Below are 5,713 nucleotides of genomic sequence, written 5' to 3' on the forward strand. Positions count from 1 at the left end.
ATGTGGACAACAGTCAGACGCGCGCTTTTGCAGTCTCAGTTTTAACCGCGGGACCGCGCGTCTGAGCTGCGCTTGCGCACACAAACTCACAGCCCCTGGTTTCGCTTCCCTCGCCTGCATTATCGGCGCGCACACACCCAGACACAGCCAGCCCCCACCCCTCTGCATGCACGCACACACATACACTCGCTGCCGCCCCCCACCCCCCTGCACACACACAAACACGCACGCATACACACGCCGCCGCCCTCTACCCCCCCCCACACACACACACGGTGGTTGGGTGTCACGGGCAGCTGCCCTCTGCCAGGCTCACAATGAGCGAGCGGGAGGGACTTTGGCGATCCTTACTGGGGCTCTTCAGATGGCTGCGGCTGCTCTCTGTTTCTTCTTGCCCCGCCCCCTTTGCGCTCCAGGCCTCACTTTCGTCCAGGGCTCCCTTGTTTTTTTCTTGAAACATGACTAAAAAAGCTGTGTCAACGCATTCCCGATGGCTGCTCCTTGATGCAATACATCGTGAGATGTGTAATTGCAATACTTCACTCCGTCTTTTGCATGTGAACTTTTATCAAGAAAAGTGCCAGTTAAGAGACAGTGCTGATCGGCTGTTTAGCCTAATCTAAGAGACTCTGATCCAATCAGAGCAGTCGACATGAACTCTGTCCAAATTGTACCAGTCTCTCCGCTGGTCGCTCTTCCATGCAGAAGGTTGTTAAAGCTATCCACTCTCCCCATGACTCCTACATTCTGGGAGATCACCCTTTGCTACTGTAGCGTTCCTCGTTTAGTTTTGAATTACAACATGCTCATGCTAACACTCCAAACTTTTCAGTATCATTCTCTACCGATACCCTGGGATTTGTAGCTCTGTAGTTTCACCCCTAGCGTGAAGTATCATAGGCGGGCCAGTGGCGCAATGGATAACGCGTCTGCCTACGGAGCAGAAGATTCCAGGTTCGACTCCTGGCTGGCTCGATTACGGACATAACTTTTTTCAACCAATAATATAAACATTACAATGATCTATAAACATTATAAGAAACTACATCACACCTGTTAGACCATGAAGTTCCGTCCTGTGTGATACTATAATAAACTGATCTGTAAACTTAGTTACACAAACAGCTAGGCATTTGAATTAAATTACATACTAGGAATTTACCGCCAAAATTTTTTATTTAAAAGTGGGCCATTCAGAGTTTCTCGAGAGGTCTGTTTTTAACTGTAAAACAGATAACTGTCGATTTGCCAAAAGGCCCACTATTTCACGGAACAACAAATGCTAGTGAATTTTTGAAAAAGCACCTTTACTAGCACGGTCTCGAAGGCACGAACCTTCATAATGGCTGTCACGGATGCAGTTGCTTGTGACATATTCCATTGAAACTGGGCAAAATGACATGGCATTTGAGATACTGGTGCATGGCCACGGTTCAAGAAAGATAAATAACACATTTATTGTGTCTGCAGGACAGTCGTTCTTTCCAGTTGAGATTTATAATGTTGTGCGCAAACAGTTGTATTTCCCGCCACACCGCACTGTGCACTTGCACTGCTGCAGCGGTAAAGAACTAGTTAAGTCGCGAGTTCTGAATGGCTGCCTGACCAAATCGAAAAGACTTTGATCCAATCAGAGCATGGGACAAAATATACAAAGTGACCACTAATCCTTGCCCAAGAGAGCAGCAGAAGGATGTTAAAGTTGTTGTGACTTTCATTGCTCGTACCTTCTGTGTGTTCCTTCCTTAAGTGAGCCCTTTAATCACCTTAGTATTTGATTCAACTCCATGCTGGCTCGACACCGAAGAGTGCTCTTTTCATCCCTTTGTTAATAAATGCAAGTATTAATGACAACACGTAAATAGAACGGTGTGTGAAAAAGTAACTCAACTATACTTTGCCAAAATCGCGGCATTTTAATTAAAACATATAGAGGGGAAATGGGACAAAAATATCATTTTTATTTAATAGCGTAAAACAAAAGATGCATTCCCGGATGCTCTGTTTTAATTGTAAAGAAAAGGTTACAGTCGTCTTGACAAAGAACTCAGGGGCATATTACCAAGAAGTGCGTTAGTAAACGCACAACGCACATCCCCATATCGCCAGCTATCGCCGGATTTCATTGCCTTTTTAGCGCGCAATTATCAATGCGCATCACGTAGGCGAATTGAAATTCGGCAATAGTCGGCGATATTGCACATAAGCGCATGAAAACAAACGTTGTCTTCCTTCATAATATGGGGGTGGATTCAGCTTTATGATCCACTCCCTTATGTTATCAATGCCATAACACCTGGTCAGAGCAGGCGTTGGGAGACCTGTGATAAACGAGTTTATCGCAGGTCTCCTTCTCCCAACGCCTGCCTAGGTAATTGGGTGTTCCCACCTCCAACCACATTTTACATGTGGTTGGACGTGGGAACGCCCACTTTGCATGTAATTAGCGATGTTAATCGCCGACATGCAAAGTGGGCTTGCGCCAGGCTTTAAAATGCCCTTGTTAATAGGGCTCTAGCAGTATCGCCGTTTTCTCGGCACAATTCGTCGAAAAAGCGGCGATACTTGCCCTTGGTAATATGCCCCTTATTTTTTATGGGAATAGCGCACTATTATAGTTGAACCAAATCTAACTGGCTCTTAAAGGAACACCGGGTGATCGGGGGTGGCGGGGAGAGTGCATTTGCTTTTCATTTTTAGGTCTCGCCTAAGCTATCCCTTTAGGGATGCTTGGCGAGATTAAAGAAAAGGCTCTGAAAAATGCACCCAAAGGCGGATTGCCAACAGTGCATGTGAGCCCGGCGCACACCTGTGAGCCTCAGCATCAGACTTCACAGGAATCCGCCCCCCGCCCCCCCCATGCAATGCAGAGAGCTTGTTTTAACGAGCGTCCCGTGACTTAAACTTTTTTTTTTTAAACCGCTACAAAGTCAGCCTTTAACTTGCAATATTTCTCTTTTATTGTGTTCAACATTTTACAATCCTCACTTTTAACTTTAAAATGGTGCCCATCAGTGCTTAATTTGAGCAGGTGCTTTCCGGTGCTCAGCACCGGCACCCAATCTTCAGCACCGGTGCTTATAGCAAAAGTTAAAGACACACTCATTTGGAAGGCACTTGATTTTCCACAACATCGCGGTATGTTGAGCCACGCCGAGACTTGAACCCGGTTCCACAGCACCAAAATCGATCGTCAGCTTTAGCCATTAGGCCTAGTCCTCCCCAGAATAATAAGTGCCAGGGCTCTAGTCAGGAGGCAGTTTGCACCAGCATATTTCTCCTGTTAGCGCTGCCTTCTCAGGAGAGCCCCGGCACGTTTTATTTTACAAATTAACCACTGGTGCCCATACACCTATTATTAGCAGTTCGGTGGCTTCTAACATAGCCAAAGGTGCTGTTTCCTTATCCTCCTTTCCATGTGTGTAGGCAATTAAACACAAAAGGAAGGCAGCAACTTTTCTATTTGTTTACTTCTCTAACATTCATGGCACGCTTTAGCTTTTAAAATATAAATTCAAAGCGTAGCGTGCCGCAAATGCAAAAAGCAACAAAAAATGCTAATTTCAGACATGTAATAGGCTCTGAACTCATAACAATCACATGAACAAAATATAGTTATTTTGATGAACTCTATATTGTGACACTTAAGCAAGTCCTTTATTGGTTTGAACTGCTCGTAATAGTACTTCCGGGCTTGATTCGTGACTTATGCCGTGCTCCCCAGTGATGCAGCATGCCCTGCTAGAGCAGCAGGCCCGGAGCACCCGAGGTCCGGGCCAGAGCACCCACTGCCATGAAGAAGAGCCACTCCAAATCAGCGACCCTGACCAGGCTCTTCTGGAAGCAGGCCACTGGCAAACTCTTTACCCCAAATCCACCCTGGATCTTACCACAGACTTCCAACAAAGTAGACAGAAATTTCTACAGTCAGTATATCATTTATTGTAAATTCCGCTGTTGCAGTAACAAACCGTTCTTACTTTTTAAATAACATATGCTCCAGTTTGCGTTTCAACCCTTGTGGAATTTTCTGTGGTCTCCTTTGGCGGGCTTTGGTCTTAAATGATTTTCTTTTACTTAATTGTGTTTGTTGGCCTCGGTCGTCTCCGAGCTCTCAATGTTTCTAGGTCTATGCCCAAGCAGTTAGTTAATTTCCGGTATTTGTAGTCCCACTTTCATCATTAGAAATAGAGAACAAGTCCACAAATGCAAACAAAAACTCAAATTTGATCACCTTCTTTGGGAAGTCGACACTCTTAAAGGTATCTTACCCTAAACTGTACTGTCAACAAGGGGGGTTCCCAAATGGCTCCTCCTTTCATGATCTCCAGGCCTAGTGTGACCTGGGCCACCACAGCATCACTCAGGGCCAGCAAAGGATCACTCAATGCCACCAAGGCATCAGTCAGTACCACCACAGCATCACTCAGCACCACCACAGCATCACTCATCAACACCACAGCATCACTCAGCACCACCACAGCATCACTCAGCACCACCACAGCATCAATCAGCACCACCACATCATCACTCAGCACCACCACTGCATCACTCAGGGCCACCGCAGGATCACTCACCTTCACCACAGCATCACTCAGCACCACCACAGCATTACTCAGGAACACCACAGCATCACTCAGTACCACCACAAAATCACTATGCTCTACCACAGCATCACTCAGCGCCACCACAGCATCACTTAGGACTACCACAGCATCACTCAGCACCACCACAACACATCACTCAGCGCCACCACAGCATCACTCAGCACCACCACAGCATCATTCAGCACCACCACATCATCACTCAGCACCACCACGGCATCACTCAGGGCCACCGCAGGATCACTCACCTTCCCCACAGCATCACTCAGCGCCACCACAGAATCACTCAGCACCACCACAGAATCACTCAGCACCACCACAACATCACTCAGTGCCACCACAGCATCACTCAGCATCAATACAGCATCAATCAGAAACACCACAGCATCACTCAGTACCACCACAACATCACTATGCGTTACCACAGCATCACTCAACACCACCACAGTAACACTCAGCACCGCAACGGCATCACCCAGGGCCAGTACAGCATCACTCAACACCACCACAGCATAACTCAGCGCCAGCACAGCATGACTCAACGATAACACAGCATCACTCAGGGCTTCTTATACTTTTTAATTACAACTTCTCAGCATGCTGCACAGCAGCCACACATCTCTACAGCACAGCTTAGAAACATTGCCAAAGTCAATAGCTCTACCTAAATACTTATAAGGCCAACCAATGCATAGTCAATAGGTCTCACCTTTGGGATATTATAAATGTTTAGTTATCTAGCACAATATCCTAGATTAGACAACATCAAGTGTTGCATGGCTATTCACTTATAAGGTACCACAAGCCAGACCTATTGGCTACGGCAATGCAAACATAATTACACGCCACATAATTATACTCTACTGAATACAACATACACTCCAGACAATACCACTCAGTTCCACATAATTATATGCTACATATTTACACTGCGCTCAATGCAACATACACTCCAAACAGTACCACTCAGTGCCACATAATTGCACGCCACACAATTACACTCTACTGAATACAACATACACTCCACACAATACCACTCAGTGCCACATAATTATATGCTACATAATTACACTGCGCTCAACGCAACATACACTTCAAATACCACTCAG

At 46.0% G+C, this 5,713-nt stretch overlaps 1 non-coding gene across 1 annotated transcript; it reads left to right on the plus strand.

Annotated features, from left to right (window-relative positions):
• Window positions 1-902: 902 nt before the first annotated feature.
• On the plus strand, window positions 903-975 carry TRNAR-ACG (transfer RNA arginine (anticodon ACG)). The gene has a single exon. It is a non-coding gene; the product is annotated as a tRNA-Arg (tRNA).
• Window positions 976-5,713: the final 4,738 nt, after the last annotated feature.

The sequence above is a fragment of the Lissotriton helveticus genome, chromosome 4_1 (genome assembly GCF_964261635.1).
Source record: "Lissotriton helveticus chromosome 4_1, aLisHel1.1, whole genome shotgun sequence".
Taxonomy (NCBI): Eukaryota; Metazoa; Chordata; class Amphibia; order Caudata; family Salamandridae; genus Lissotriton; species Lissotriton helveticus.